General features: G+C 44.6%; 1 long non-coding RNA gene across 2 annotated transcripts; it reads right to left on the reverse strand.

Moving 5' to 3' along the window:
• Positions 1 to 1,866: 1,866 nt before the first annotated feature.
• LOC135292227 (uncharacterized) lies at positions 1,867 to 5,963 on the reverse strand. 2 transcript variants are annotated; one of them, XR_010354696.1, is made up of 4 exons: positions 5,697 to 5,963; positions 4,721 to 4,758; positions 3,595 to 3,694; positions 2,060 to 2,529 (listed from the first exon to the last, which is right to left on the reverse strand). It is a non-coding gene; the product is annotated as an uncharacterized LOC135292227 (long non-coding RNA). The 2 variants fall into 2 exon arrangements; XR_010354695.1 differs by lacking the exon at positions 5,697 to 5,963 and adding an exon at positions 1,867 to 2,053 and having other exon boundaries at positions 2,333 to 2,529; positions 3,595 to 5,659.
• Between the last annotated feature and the right edge of the window lie 9,614 nt (positions 5,964 to 15,577).

A 15,577-nucleotide genomic window follows, 5' to 3' on the forward strand; every position in this document is an offset into this window, starting at 1 on the left:
TTTCTTTTCTTTTGCTTTTTTTCTTTTCTCTTTCTTTTTCTCTTTTCTATTGCTTTTTCTTTTTCTTTTTCTCTTTTACTTTTTCTCTTTCTTTTTCTTTTTCTCTTTTTCTTTGCTTTTGCTCTTTCTCTTTCTTTTCCTCTTTCTCTTTCTCTTTCTCTTTCTCTTTCTCTTTCTCTTTCTCTTTCTCTTTCTCTTGCTTTTGCTTTTTCTTTTTCTTTTTCTCTTTCTCTTTCTCTTTCTCTTTCTCTTTCTCTTCTCTTTCTCTTTCTCTTTCTCTTTCTTTTTCTTTTCTCTTTCTTTGCTTTTCTTTTTCTCTTCGATTTCTCTTTCTTTTTCTATTTCATTTTCTTTTCTCTTTCTTTTTCATTTTCTCTTTCTCTTCTCTTTCTCTTTCTCTTTCTCTTTCTCTTTCTCTTTCTTTCTCTTTCTCTTTCTCTTTCTCTTTCGTTTTTTTTCTTTTCTCTTTCTTTTTCTTTCTCATGATCTCTTTCTCTTTCTTTTTCTATTTCATTTATTTTTCTTTTTCTTTTCTTTTTCTTTTTCTTTTTCTTTTTCTTTTTCTTTTTCTTTTTCTTTTTCTTTTTCTTTGTTTCGTCTTATTCAGTTTCTTTTTCATTTTCTTTTTCTCTTTCGCTTTCTCTTCTCTTTCTCTTTCTCTTCTCTTTCTTTTTTTTTTCTTTTCTCTTTCTTTTTCTATTTCATTTTCTTTGTTCTCTTTCTTTTTCTTTTTCATTTTCTCTTTCTCTTTCTCTTTCTCTTTCTCTTTCTCTTTCTCTTTCTCTTTCTCTTTCTTCTTTTTTTTTCTTTTCTCTTTCTTTTTCTTTCTCATGATCTCTTTCTCTTTCTTTTTCTATTTCTTTTTCTTTTTCTTTTTCTTTTTCTTTTTCTTTTTCTTTTTTCTTTTTCTTTTTCTTTTTCTTTTTCTTTTTCTTTTTCTTTTTCTATTTGTTTTTCATTTTCTCTTTCTCTTTCTCTATCTCTTTCTCTTTCTCTTTCTCTTTCTCTTTCTCTTTCTCTTTCTCTTTCTCTTTCTCTTTCTCTTTCTCTTTCTATTTCTCTTCTCTTTCTCTTTTTCTCTTACTTTTTCTTTTTCATTTCTTCTTTTCTTTCTTTTTCTCTTTCTCTTTCTCTTTCTCTTTCTCTTTCTCTTTCTCTTTCTCTTCCTCTTTCTCTTTCTCTTTCTCTTTCTCTTTCTATTTTTCTCTTCCTTTTTCTTTTTCATTTTCTTTTCTTTCTCTTTCTCTTTCTATTTCTTTTCTCTTTCTATTTTTCTCTTCCTTTTTCTTTTTCATTTTCTTTTCTTTCTCTTTCTCTTTCTCTTTCTCTTCTCTTCTCTTCTCTTTCTCTTTCTCTTTCTCTTTCTCTTTCTCTTTCCTTCTTTCTCTTTCTCTTTATCTTCTCTCTCTCTTTCTCTTTCTCTTTCTTTTTCTCTTTCTCTTTCTCTTTGTCTTTCTTTTTCTTTTCTCTTTCTCTTTCTCTTTCTCTTTCTCTTCTTCTCTTTCTCTTTCTCTTTCTTTTTCTTTTTCTTTTTCTTTTTCTTTTTCTTTCTTTTTCTTTTTCATTTTCTTTTTCTTTTTCTCTTTCTTTTTCTCTTTCTCTTTCTTTTCATTTTCTTTTTCTTTTTCTCTTTCTTTTTCTCTTTCCCTTTCTTTTTCTCTTTCTCTTTCTCTTTCTCTTTCTCTTTCTTTTTCTTTTTCTTTTTCTTATTCATTTTGTTTTTCATTTTCTTTTTCTTTTTCTCTTTCTCTTTGTCTTGTTTTTTCTTTCTTTTTCTTTTTCATTTTCTTTTTCTCTTTCTTTTTCTTTTTCTTTTTCTTTTTCTTTTTCTTTTTCTTTTTCTTTTTCTTTTTCTTTTTCTGTCTGTTTCTTTTATTTTTTTCTCTTCTTTTTCCTTTTTTTCTTATCTATTTTCTCTTCCTTTTCAATTTCCAGTTTTCTTTTGCTGTACAATTGAAACTAGGATGATTGAACCTCCATTTTGAAGGGTATTTATCACACATCCAACCATTCCACTGAAAATTTTTTGTCCTTCAGAGACAGAGCTCCAACACTGTTCAAAAAGCAAATGAGAAATGCCAGGCATGGCTGGAGGCCTAAATGGCAGGTTCCTGAACTGGTTAGGTGTTTGAACTGCTTAGGTTTCTGAACTGCCACTTCCCTTCTGATGCAACCAAAGCTACAGCAGATGCTGATGTGCTGCAGGGACATTTTTAGGAGGGGATCTTGGTGGAAGTGGTGCCAGCAGATGGCAATGTGATTTTGTCCAGTGGCACACAGGACACGGGACAGGTGAGAAAGACAGAGGGATCAGTCAGTATTTGCTCCTTACCATGCCAGAAGTTTCTTTCCAGTAAGGAGCTTCTCGTTCCACCATTTCAATGCCCACGATTCCAAAAGACCATATGTCCACTTTGGGGCCATATGGTTGACCTGTCACCACTTCAGGTGCCATCCACCCAGAAGTGCTGGCCACGGAGCTTTGTCTACTCTGCTCAGGAGTGAGCTGAGCAAAGAGGCCAAAGTCAGCTGTGGAGAAAACAACAAACCATCAAAGCCAGCTCCATTTAGGAAAATAAGCAAAAAAATTCCCCACTCTCAGTCTAAGAATGCACTGTGTCATCTGCTGGAAATCTGTCCCTGCTCTATTTCCTCAGGGCTTTAGCCGAGTGTTAGAAATATGGTTAGTAATTTGTGGAAGTAAAAGATGTATGAAATATATATGTGTAAAATAAACGGCCGGTACACATCTTCCCCAGGATGGCGAAACCACGGCAGATGGGCAGAGTGGCATCCCCACATTTACATGCAAAATACAACCTGGGCTGCACAGGAGATGGGCATTCACAGAAGCATGCACCCAGTGATGCCCAAGCGATGATGGCCCAGACGAGGTACCTATCTGAGATGACCAAAGCCATCAACACCTTCCATCTGAATGCCAGATTCCGGGAATCGAGGAAATGTATTATTCTATTCCCAGACGAAGATTTTGTGCAGCCCGAACCGAAGAATGAAACCAACTTGAATATGCAGAACTTAGAAGGAGAGAAAGAGACTCTGCCGCGGCAAAATCTTATAAGAACTGCTACCTTGGAGCAGCCAGTGTGGGCAAGGAGAATTTGGTGCTAGCGAGACCAATCTCACGTCCACCCGGCTCACCTCCCGGGGGTGGTACGCTGTCTGATTGATTGGTGGCTGTCGGGAATGTATTACGGTCGCGAAATAAATTTTATTTTTAATTTTTTTATCAAAATTGGCTATTTTTCATTTTTTATATATAACACAAGGAAATAAGGAATTGTCCATTTCAAAAAAACCTCATCATTTTTTTACACTACCTCCATCAGTAGCCTTTTTATCTGAAGCTTTAGACTTGTAGCTCCCTCCCTCTTGAAAGGACACACAAGCCAATGCCACTGTTGACTGCTTGTGGTTCCTTGTCATGCCTCTGTGCACATTGCAACCATGTCACCAGCTCACAGAGGGGTCCCTGCACTGCCACCAGCACCATTTCTGGGGAGCTGGCAGTCACTCCAAGCAGCCCCACACCCACATCCCTGGAATGCTGCACTTGACCAAGAATACACTGACCCAGCTTGACAGAGCCATTGGTTCCGAGAAGGATGTTGCAGCTCTTCAGACCTCGGTGGATCATGTGGTTTGAGTGAAGAAAATCCAGTCCTCTCAGGCACTGAGAGAGAAAACAGAAACAGGAGAGCAAAACTAAGTGATGTGATTTCATCACAAAAGAAAGGAAACCGCTCTAAAAGATTCCCTTTCCCCAGGGGAATGGGGAGTAATGGCAGAAGACAGTGCCACTGAGAGGAAGAGCTTGCTGCTGCAACACTTGCAGAGCAGGACCTTTCTAAGGAAAGGCATGTCAGCTTTTGAAAGAGCAACAGCACCTGCTGTTGTAGACTGTCCCCTGCAAACCAGCCAGGATGACTGCTGCTGCAGGGGATGTGCTCTCTCCAGACAAGGGTTTGCCAAGAAATAAAAAACCCCTGGGGTGTGAAGTGGATCACTTTTGGGTGGGAGTAATTAATTAATTAAAATGGGCCAGTTCAACACTATATGGCTATGAATTTGATATTCCTTCCTGGCTGCTATCAGCAAGCAACATTGTAGCTGTAAAACAGAACTTTCATTTCTTGCAAGCTCAGAAATGGACAAGTAGGAAAGAGCCAGCAACATTGTTGCTATTGCTGCAGCAGACAGGGAAAACCAGAACTGGGCAGAATCCCATCCAGTGCTGGAAAAGGGCAGGAGATGTTGTGCAGAAGCCCCCTTGCTGGCTGGAGAAAGACAAAAAGAAGAGGGCTTCTCCTCCTGGCATACCAAAAACACCTACAAGCCCCAGGATGCAAGTGAGCCACTCCAGTGTCTAAAGCACTTGGATGCACTGAGGGCAGGTTTGGCAGGGCAGCAGCCCTTGTGCTGAGCACTGTCATATGGGTATCTATGGAAATTCTTCAGTTCTCTTTCTTCAGATTTCTGAGATTGAAATTAGGAAATATCCACTCCTTTTTGTTGTTGTTGTTGTTGTTGTTGTTGTTGTTGTTGAAGTCATGGGAATTATTTTCTTTGGGCGTTTCTCTCTGGATTTTCTTTTGGCCGTCCTTGCTGGCCCTCTATACTCTTCTGTGTCTAGTCAAGGTGACAGCTCGCTCCGGAATTTTTAAATAGGAGGAACATGAAATCTTCCTTTCTCACTCACCTCAGGAGCAGCTCCACTGAATACATGTTTTATGTGACCTGTAGTGGGCAGGGAAAATGAATCAGATGCTGTGAGAAAAGTTCCTGGCCTGGTGAATCCCACACAAGAGGTCAATCCAAACAGAGCTTATTTTCCCTTTCACATCCCTCCAGGAGACACATTTCATTCACAAAGCCACCAAGAGATCAGGACAATGTTCTTGCTTGTGCCTACACTTCAACCTCTTTAGTCAGCAAAAGAATACAAACACGATCAAGAAAATACAAATTCTTCTTTAACACTCAATATTCCTGTTCTAGTAAACACTTAAAATAGCTTCTAAAATCCTCTCCTTCAGGTGCTTTTTAAAAAAAATCAGTTGCATGCACTAATTCTCATTAACTTGCTGTAAACAGTTGCCCAGTAAAGCTTCCCCAAAATTCCTCTGAGCTTTGGCTGTTCTATTGTGAAACAGCACAGCAGCAGCTGCAGGGCTCAGGAGGAGACACTCACTGGTTTGGAGTTTGCACTTCTTTGCAAAGGGAATCACTCTTTTAGCACTAGGTAAAGGGTCAAGTTAGACAATCAAATTCTTTCATGACCAAATTTAGAAAGAAAGAAGCTTTCCCTGAATTCTGGGAACAACTGCAACTGGGAACAACAGAGTTTTTAGAAGGCCTTCCGAGAAGTTCTCCCAGTCTACAGTTTCAAAGCTGTCTTGTTTGTCCCAGCAAATTGAGGAAATGACAGACCCTGTTGCCACAGACTCTCCCAGGGAGGGAAGGGAACCCCTGCAGGTTCCCTGGCAATGCTGCCCCTGTGGCTACAGACACCCCCTTTTTAGCTGAACAAATTGACAGGAGCTTTATTAAACCAGTGGCATCCTAATGCTCTTTCTGTTTCTAAATCAGCTCAGTCACTAAGAAGGAGCAGGAAGACATACAAAAGCCAGGTTATGTTACACCCTAGCCTAAGTAGAGGGGAAATCTCTACTTACGTGCCAGGTGAGTCAGAAAATAGCCGGAATAAGTCACGCCATAAACAGTAACCACTGCAGCAGCAAGCTGCTGAATCATTGTAGCACTGCCGTGCAAGTTTGCACACTGTGCTCCAACACTAGAACAAACAAGGCTCCTGTCAGTGTGCAGCTGCCCACTGACAAATGCCTCAAGGCGCAGGGTGCTCCTGCTCTGAGCAAGCCCTAGGGCTGCTCTGACACTGAGGCCTTCCGTGCACCAAGGCAACCTTCTCATGTCACCACTGTGACGTGGCAACCATGCCCTGACATCACAAAGCAAACGCTCTATGCTGGTCTGTGACTTTATGCAAAGCAATAACCAACCTTCCCCACAGCAAACACAAAATAGCCTGGGAAGTTCTCCTCTGCCACAAAGCAGCACAAATTGCCCTCCCGGGCCAAACCCCATTGTTCAAGGGATCCAAGAGCAACTCCAAGAGTGCCCCAAGCACCTTCAGCCTGTAGCCCAAGTGAGCACTCAGATGGGACCCATGTAAAGGAAACCAGATCGAGAAAATGGCCCACAGCATTGCACATGTGAGAAACGACTCTCACTTTGAACATTTTAAAGGTTTATTAAACCTTAACAAAGGACTGAACAAGGAAAAATGTTCAGAACTGGCAGTCTCTGTGACTTGCAGCCACATCCTCATCTACAAAAGAGATACTCTGCCTTTGATAGCCTTAGCCCCTCCAAAAGTTTGGTCAGTCAACTCTTTCTCTGCTATCCATTGCTGGAGATTACTTTCTTACATCTTGATTGGACGTCAGGTGTTTTACACCTCGCCTCCTGCTCACAAGCCAGCCCTCCCCAAATGCCCTGACTACCAAGGTTATTACAAGGGGGAGGGGAAAGAGGACAATGGGAGGATATATTACGATAACATCACTTTATATTTTTACATCCATATAATATCTATCTCTTAATTGTGAGAGCCAACCATTATGTTACTCATCTGTAACACACAGAGCCAGGAGAGAAGCCACTGTTGGCAGAACAGCTGAAATAATTGCTAACAAATCTCCCCATATATTTGCACGTTTATCGGACATGCCCAGGGCTCCTGTGCATGTACATCTCTGCCTTTAGTCCCCTTTGGAAGCAGTCACACTGGCAGCATCTGCCCAGCAGCAGCAGCTGCTCCAAGCTGGGAATGTGACTGGAGGTGCTGATTTCCAGAGGCTTCTGTGTGCCAGGGGAAGGCAAGGCAGGAGCGGGTTGAACGGCGCTGGCGCTGCTGCTGCTCTGTGCCAGGGAGCCCCGGCTGGGCAGGGCACGGTGCCCTCTGCGCTGCGGGCTCTTCCTCCTGCCACAGCTGGGCACACCTGGGAACAAGGCAGGACAACTTGTGGGGAACCAAGGGTTCTGTGGGGCTCCTCTGCTCTGCACACACCCAGGACACCTGCAGCAAAGAGCTCTGGAGCCTAAGAAGAGAAACCAGAGGGAAACAGCTGGAAAAGGTTTCATTGGGACCTTTCTTACCTGCTAACAGAAGTTGCCAAAATGAAAGGTTACCAAGCAGGGCCTGATCCCTGCTGCCAGCTCAGGGTTAGAAAGAAAGCAATACTTTGTTTCAGTGTTGGGTGTGTAGGGAATCACTTCCTTAATACCTGCACTCCCAGCAATCTGACTTACTAGTTTGTATCCATGGAACTAAGACATATTCAATACTTTGCTGAAACTCACAGGCTAAACATTACTCCACTTTATTTGACATATTTAAACCTCTTCTCAGAATTTATTGACATCAGAGTAGGAGTGTCCTGTAGGTCCCTGGTGGTTGTTCAGGAGGAGACCCACAGGTTCAGGAGGAGACCCATGCAGAAAATAACTAAAAGACAACTGGGCTTGCAAAGCAAATTCATTCCATTAGCTGCAGTAGCAAATAATACATACCAACCCCTGGATACCAAAAATCCGCTGAGCGGGAGAAGGAGCAGGAGCGTGGTGCTCGGTAGGAGGCACAGGTAGGCAGTGCACTTCCAGGACATCCCCTGGATCAAAACGGTGTGCATCTCATCCTTCTCACCCCTCCACCCCAGAACCAGGCCTTCTATCTCCTGCTCAGGAGTGGGATTTTCCCAGTTACAGCATCAGCTCACACACGGCCGGCGTGTGAGATGAGGCCACCATGGCTCACCATACTCCATGACTCCCTGCCAACAAGGGCTCCATGATGCATTGTTCCCCTTTCAAGGCTGAACTGCTGACCCACTCACCAATACATTCTTTCTCTTTCAAGGGTCAAGTTCCCCCCTTTAAACAATACACTTTTCTTCATTGTCTTGTCAACCTGCTCAAACATGGATCAAATATGGCAGGACCTCGGATCTTGGGTTTCCTACTGTCAGGATGATCCAAGTGTCCCTTTTCCCTGCCCGATGGTCAAAGGAAGAGTCGGAATTCTTTGGCTCTGATTCACAAGATTGTTCATTATCTAGTATCTAAAATATTTTCTCTCAGATTCACAGAGGTCTGATCTGCAGGTCTGTCAAGGGCACACTGCCCTGCCCTGAGGAATTGCTATCTCTTGATACTAAAAACTACATGTACTTTATTTACAGTTATTTTCCAATACCTATCACCTATGTTAGACTGTCTACTTCTACTCTAAACCAATCCAAGAGTGCCAGCACAACCCAGAACATGGACGTTAGGAAGGAGAAAGAAGAAGGACAGGGAACACCCAAATTCCTCCATCTTGGGAATCCAAGCCCCTGTTCTAAAAATCCCAAAATTCTACTTTTCACCCTGTGACAACTACTATTATGCTACTTCAACTTCTGTGACTTGGGATTCTTCATACAAGGTTGTTAATTTGCTCCATGGCTTAAGATCAAAATCCCAAGTGTCTTTGGCTTCCTCACAGGATCTCCGAGCCCCCTGCCAGGGCTCGAGCCATCCAGGGCACCCAGAGGGATGTCCTGGGTTCTGACACTCCAACACGACTCCTGTTCCTCACACAGTCATTTAGGAAATATCTCAATCTTCAAATTCGCCTCTGCTAGTCAAGAGACTCCTAAAACCACTTTCTTCCCATTCAATGCATTCCAGCTATCTTCTTAGCAGGACCACTGTCTTTATTCTCAAGGCTAAGATAGCCACTTGCACACATGAATCACTGCAATGGGGGAATACAGGGTTCAGCACTGCCCATTAAAGCTAAAGGAATTCACAAGACTAAGCCCTATTTGTTACACTTAACGCCTCTCCTTCCTTTTCTGGGAATCAAGCACAAGCATTTCATTAATACACCCTGCAAGTGCTCTTGCTGAGTGACACCACATTGCTGTGTCAATAAAGCAGCTGGGACTCTGTCTCTTCACGCAAGGAAGGCCAATTCTTTATTCATATAACATATTTTTATACATTTTTCACAGCTCTCGTGTTCAATTCCAACTGCCTGGTAGTTTCCTTGACACACCATTCATTGCTTAGAATGTGTTTTTGTGTGTACATGCTAAGAGTTTCTCTTTTACTCAGGTGTTTCCATTTTTCCTGTGTGGACTCTCAGGGGACATATTTCTTGTTTATTACAGATGCAAACTGTTTTCTAACCACAACAGCTTGCTGTGTTAACTGCACTCATTCTTATGATTTTTCACATGGGAAGTTAGCTAGCTGCACATAGAAGACATAACAGGCCAGCTGGTAATTGAGCAGAGCAAGGCCTGATTTTATAAGGCCTTTCTTTCCTAATACCCCTACCTGTGTGCAACACATGGTGACTTTCTTTCAGAAATTAATCAGGAAAACACAGATTGCCTACTGAAATTATTCAGCTCTTTTCCAAATCAGTTCACTACTCAAGTACAACTTCAGGCACATCCCCAATTCCCTCTCTCCCAGCAGCTCAGAGCAGCATTGCACAGCGCTTGCTGTGCTCCAGAGAGCACAAAGCAGGCTGGCCTGGTGGCCCTGAATATTTCTGCAGAACACTCTGCATTTCACACCTTTGCTGTGGCTCAGGGCAGAACTGCAGGCCTGCAGGCGCTTCCTGGCAGAGCTGTGGGAGGCACTGGCTCCTGCAGATGTGAGCTGCCAAGCTGTCAGTGCCTCAGGCTGGCCTGGCTTGCCCTGGCAGAAGTGCCGCGCCTGAAGGACGCTGCCCTGTGCTCCAGCCTGCCCAGCAGCCCGGCTCCCTGCGCCGCTGCCCAGAGTGCTGCACACACTGCTGCCCTTTGCCAGGAGTCACAGGGCAGCCGGCACAAGAGTAGGAATCCTCAGCCAGGCCACCGGCCCTGGGCTGCCCCTGGCCTTCCTCTGCTCCTGGGCAGACTCCAGACGGCCAATGCCTCCAGTCTGGGCTGTGCCCAGCACGGCTACGCTTCCCCTCGGGAGCAGCCAGCTGCCACCTGGGCTCTGAGAGCGGAGGATTCGCCCGCTGCCAGGAAGAGGCACCCAGGGCCTGGCTGCTGCCTCCTGCAGCTCCAAGGGCCTCCTTCCAGCCTGCCTCTGCCCAGGCTCAGGCTGCTCCGGGCTCTGCCAGGCCTCTGCTGGGGCTGCACCCCGGCCAAGGCCGGGCCCGCTCTCACCTCACAGGCGCTGCCAGCTCTGCACCAAAGGAGACCTTTCCGAGCCCCCTCTCTGATCCTTCTGCTTTCTCACTTGAGCAAGGCTCTCCTTCCGCCAAAGAGATTGCACTTGGGGATACAAATCCAAGTGGCAGGATCTCAAATGCTCTTGAGTCACAGCAGAGAGCCTGTATCCGCATAGAGTATTTGGGCTGCCCCATTCCTCTACTGCTTTTTCATGCAAATGCCATTGCCCTTTCTACCTCAAATAGAGGTACCACAGCTGACCAAAACCAGACAAGTGGGTTACATTCCAAAAGCAGAGTGGTCTGGAGAGGATAAATGAAGATGAGCATTCCCCAATTTCACAATATGCCAAAGACACTGTAGGGGTGACTTCCACCTTTAAGAAACAACAGACAATTTACAAGGAAATCATGAGCTTATTCACAGAGTACGAAGGAAAGAAATTACAAGGAGAGTTGTGGTTTTAAAAATTTTACTAATTTCAAATCCTACTCAGCAGACCTATTAGGCAATCATACCCTAACGCTAACCCCCTAAGACTAGTTGTAACCCTAACCCTAACCCAAACCCAAACCTAGTCATAACACTAACTCTAACTGTAACCCTACTCCTAAACCTACTCCTAAACCTAGTACTAAGCCTAAGCCTAAGCCTAAACCTAAACCTAAGCCTAAACCTAAGCCTAAGCCTAAGCCTAAATCTAAGTCTTCTAAATGAGTTGATGTTCCAGAAACTTTATTTAAATCCAATCCTAATCTATAATCCTATTCTCCAAAACTCTTCAACACCCCTACTCTACAATCCTACTCTACAATTGTACTCTAAATTTCTTATGAAGATAACATCTTGAAATTATTGTTAAATTCTCGTCTCCTAATACTTCTTTTTGTTCTTCTTTGATGAAATGATGAGTGGTGCCAGGATGGAGGCTGATTTGGAGGATGTTACAAATGGATGCTGTACACAGGAAAAAGAAAAAAGAAAAAACAACAAAGAAGATCAGTGAACCATGACTTTCCAAGCTCAGTGCTTCACTGGCTCCATGAGGATTCCTCTAGTTCCTACAAAGACCCACAAAGTAGAACAATGGAACCATCTGCACCTCCACCTTTATGTGCAGGACCTTGCCATCACAGGCAAACCTGGCCCAGACTCCCACTCATCTGTTTATTGTGATGTCTTCATCTCGCTGGGATTTTTGCCCTGCCAGTGCTCTAGAAATGGTGTTTCTGCCCTGAGGCTTCTTCCTTTCAGGAAACTCCAATGAATCACATAGGTCCCTGTCTTTGAAAGACAGGCACTGTGCTGATTTCCACAGGGAGACAGAGCAGTGCCTACCTTTCCATGCCCTGCCCTGCCCCTCCTGTGCTGGATGGCACCTTCCTTCCCAGCAGGGACAGCCCAGTGGCACTGGCTGCTGCACTTCCCTCTCTGCCACACGAGCTGGCAGTAACCCTGGGGCAGTTCCTGTCTGCTTGAGCGTGCCAGGCAGCAGATGGGGCTGGGACAAGTCCCTCTCAGCTCTCCCTGTTTGCGTGCCAGAAACCTCCAAGGGTGGGCTGGGGGCACAACCAGGGCCCCTCAGAGGCTGACAGTGAGCCCCCCACAGCCCCTCCTGCCCACAGCCAAATCTCTGACCACTCAGCCAGCCTGGCATCCTTGGGTTCCTGCACCACCTTTGCATGTCTCTGTACCCTGCATTGCTCTACTTCAATTCTTTTGCCATTGGATAAAATGGGGCATACCACCAAATTACAAAACAGGGCAACAGAAAACAGTCAGAGGACAGAGCACCTCTCCTCTCAGGAAAAACAGAGAAGAGAGAGGTGGAATTATTTAGTTGTGTGAAGAATAGGCCCAAGGAGATTTTACAGCCATTTTCCAAAATTCAGTGTGGCTTTGAAGAAAGTGGGGGACACCTTTTTTGAACAGTGCCAATTACAACAGAATGTGGGAAAATATTTCTAAACACAAAGGGGATGCAATCAGAGTAGATCTTAGGTAGAACTTGTTTACTTAGAGCATTCTGCAACACCGGCACACAGGTCCCCAAGAGCTTGTAGGTGCCTCATCCCTGGAACCATTCCAGGTCAGGTGGAAAATGGCTCTGAGCAATGTGATCTCTTTAAAGATGTCCCTGCTCATGGCAGGACACTTGCACCTGATGACCTTCACAGGGCCCTGCCAGCCCAGCCCAGTCTAGGACTCCTCACCGTTTTCCTTTGAAGAGCACCAAGAGTGGAGGTGAGCAGGAAGGGGGCTCATCTGATGCCTTGGACTTCCGTGGAGGAGGAGCCCATCCCTCGCACCCTGTTTCACCTGCGGCCCCTTTGCATTTTACCTGCAGGAGCTCCTTGGCAGACCAGCGCTGCTCCTTGTCTGTCTGCAGGCAGCAGCTCAGGAAGTCACACAGCCAAGGTGAAAACAGGTTGGGCTCCTGCAGCTTTTGTTTCCCTCCTGTGCCTATCAGGATTTGAGGCTGGGGAAAAAGGAAACAGGGAGGCTCCACCTGCTGCTTTCCCCATCTGTAACTGCTCTCCCTGAGCCCATTGTTTAAGCTTCATTCTGCAGTGGCAGTTTCTGCCCTGGCAGAGACCCAGAGATGACTTTCCTTCACCTACAAAAAACCCAAACCCCACATCTTTTCCAACATCCTGCAGATCTTGACTTGGCAGCTGATTTCATTGACTGACCTAACAAGTGGGAACTACATCAGCAAAGCACGTTTGATTCTCTGAGAATTCACACCAGCTTGATAGGCTTTTTGGAAGAGGGACTTTGCTATACTAACTCTGCTATTTCCAAGGATTAGTACAAGAAAGGCATCTCTGCCATGCTTGTTGGTCCCTTAAGCAGAGCTGCCATAAAACAAAACTCATCAAGTTCTCTCCTTTGTTCTTGAAAACCATGGTAATTGGAAGGAAAGAAAGGAAATCCACCAGGTATTCCTCAGGTAAGGAAACAAACATTTAAATCTCAAATTCCACACAGACACATTAAGATGCCTGCAGAAATGTGTTGGGATGAAAATGCCTGCTTGGGCACACAGGAAACACCTGCAGCTCTGTCTCTCAGCAGTCGGAAAATTTCAGCTTCTCTTATGCAGCAAAAGAAAACTTTCCATGGTCAGAAGAAGGAGAGGTGCCATCCCTATGGTCACTCTCTGCTCATTTGGCTACTCAAGTCAATGCATTAATGGTAGGCCCATCCCAGAAAGTGCCAGGAAACAAACAGGGGGTTTTGGCAGGCTCTCCACATCACCAGGCTCTGGCTTGGTGATGAGGAGAACGTGGCTTGGGCTATGAGAAAAAACACGGTCACTAGGTGTTTCAGCAGCACTGGAAAAGAAGCAGAAGAGACTCTGATCCATTTACACCCTCATTCCCAGGCTTCCAGCATGTTTCCCAGTGAGAAGACACTGCACAGGGAATTAAGTTCCTCTCTAAAAATCATTGTTTTAGAAACTTTGTTGGCTTTGGGTTTCTTTTCTTCATTGCTGGAAATGTAACACCAGTTCTGAGAGGCTTGCCTTGTGGTTTTAGGGGCATCTTCACAGACAGACAATGGGAACAATTTGAAACCCAAAGCAAAGTGTTGCCTGAGAAGAGTTGGGGAGTGTTTGCCTGTGTTAAGGCTTGAGCTGCCTGGCAATCCCCTTACATCCATGTGCAGAAACACCCAGCTGCTCCCCAGAACTCAGTCCCTCTGGGCACACAGGCCTTGGGAAAACAATTCCAGCCTTTCTCCTGCTCAAGAGCATCTAACCTAAGCTGAGCTCCAGTTTCTTCAGTAAAGCCAAGGACATTCACTTCCATGCAGCTGACAGTGGTCATGGAGCTCAGCAGGTCTTCCTGATATTCCTCAGGCCAAGGAATTACAGTGGAATTTGGCCAGACAGCAGATGAACATTATCCAATGCGGTTCATGCGGAACCAAGCTCTAACGCTGACAAGCCAGAGGGAGAGAGCTCATTCTGCTTTTGAAAGATGTCAGTTAGAAACATGAGACACAGATTTGGAACTACTCAAACCTCAGCGTGCAGAATCCATCTAAAATAGACCACAGTCATAATGGCAAGGGGCCTTGGAGTCTTGATAAAAACGCCCATCACGATAATAATAACTCTGCCCTAGTGGCAGTGAAATCAATGGTGGCCAAAGAGACTTTATTACTTTCCCCTTCAAACCAAAGGAAAATTTCCAAGCCTAAAATAGCCAATGTACTCTCCCTTATTAAAAGCAATTATGACAATTCATTCAAGTACGCAGACGTGAGCCAAACACAAGGATCACAGGTCACACCTGATGTTCCTTGTTCATCAGTGGAACCTCCAAACTCTGATTTTATGCTATTTATAAATGTGCCAGTTGTTGGTTTCGTAGAGCTTTTTTGAAAAATCATGGGTTTTGTTTTCTTATGTTACAGATCCCCTCTATTGGACTTTCAAAGGTGAAATTTTAATTAAAATCAAAACCAAAGTTTTTAAATTGATATATATGGGAAGATCTTTTGCCGAAAATTAGGTCATTAAAAGGATGGAGCATTCCTCAGCAGTCCTGTCCTGTTCCTGATTTGTACACAGCCCCTGGCGGGCGATAATTCCCTTCCTTGCCAGTCAGGGAATAAGGCTCTACGTTCTCTTCTGAATTGGCCATTCGTTCTTAAAGATGGAAAGTCCACCCTTGTCGGAACCCAGGACATCCCTCTGGCAGCTCTGGGTGGCTCGAGCCCCTGGCAGGGGGCTCACAGACCCTGGTACGAAGGCAAAGATACCTGTGCCTTTGAGGTGTCTTTGATTTTGACCCATGGAGAAAATTACCAATGTTACGTGAAGAGCTACAAGTCACGAGAGTTTAAGCAGAATAATAATTTGTCTCAGGGTGAAAGGGTAGAAGTTTGGGGGTTTTAGAATGGGGGTTCAGGAGGTGACACGATCCGTCCTAAGGACGTGATTCATGGAGGTTCTTTTTCACTGATCTCAGGGTGCAAAAACTGACACAACAAGGGGATTTGCAGTAAAATTTGCCAAATTGTGTGCATTAATTATGGACGTCAGTCTTGTGAACCGTTTCATCATTCTCCAATTCATGACAAACAAGATTGCTGACAAAACAAAACCAATCGAAACCAGGATCAAAAGGACAACAATAGGATGACACATGGTGTTCAGGACACTTGTGGCAGTTGGTGACCACCCAAAAAGAGTATCCCACCACTTGTGCTCGGCATCTCTCTTTACTCTTTCCCATGACACGGTGTATTTGTTTTACATTGTGATGAACAGTTACTAGGGTCTTCTGCCCATCTTTCTTGATCTT

The sequence above is a fragment of the Passer domesticus genome, unplaced genomic scaffold, assembly GCF_036417665.1.
Source record: "Passer domesticus isolate bPasDom1 unplaced genomic scaffold, bPasDom1.hap1 HAP1_SCAFFOLD_241, whole genome shotgun sequence".
Classification (NCBI taxonomy): domain Eukaryota; kingdom Metazoa; phylum Chordata; class Aves; order Passeriformes; family Passeridae; genus Passer; species Passer domesticus.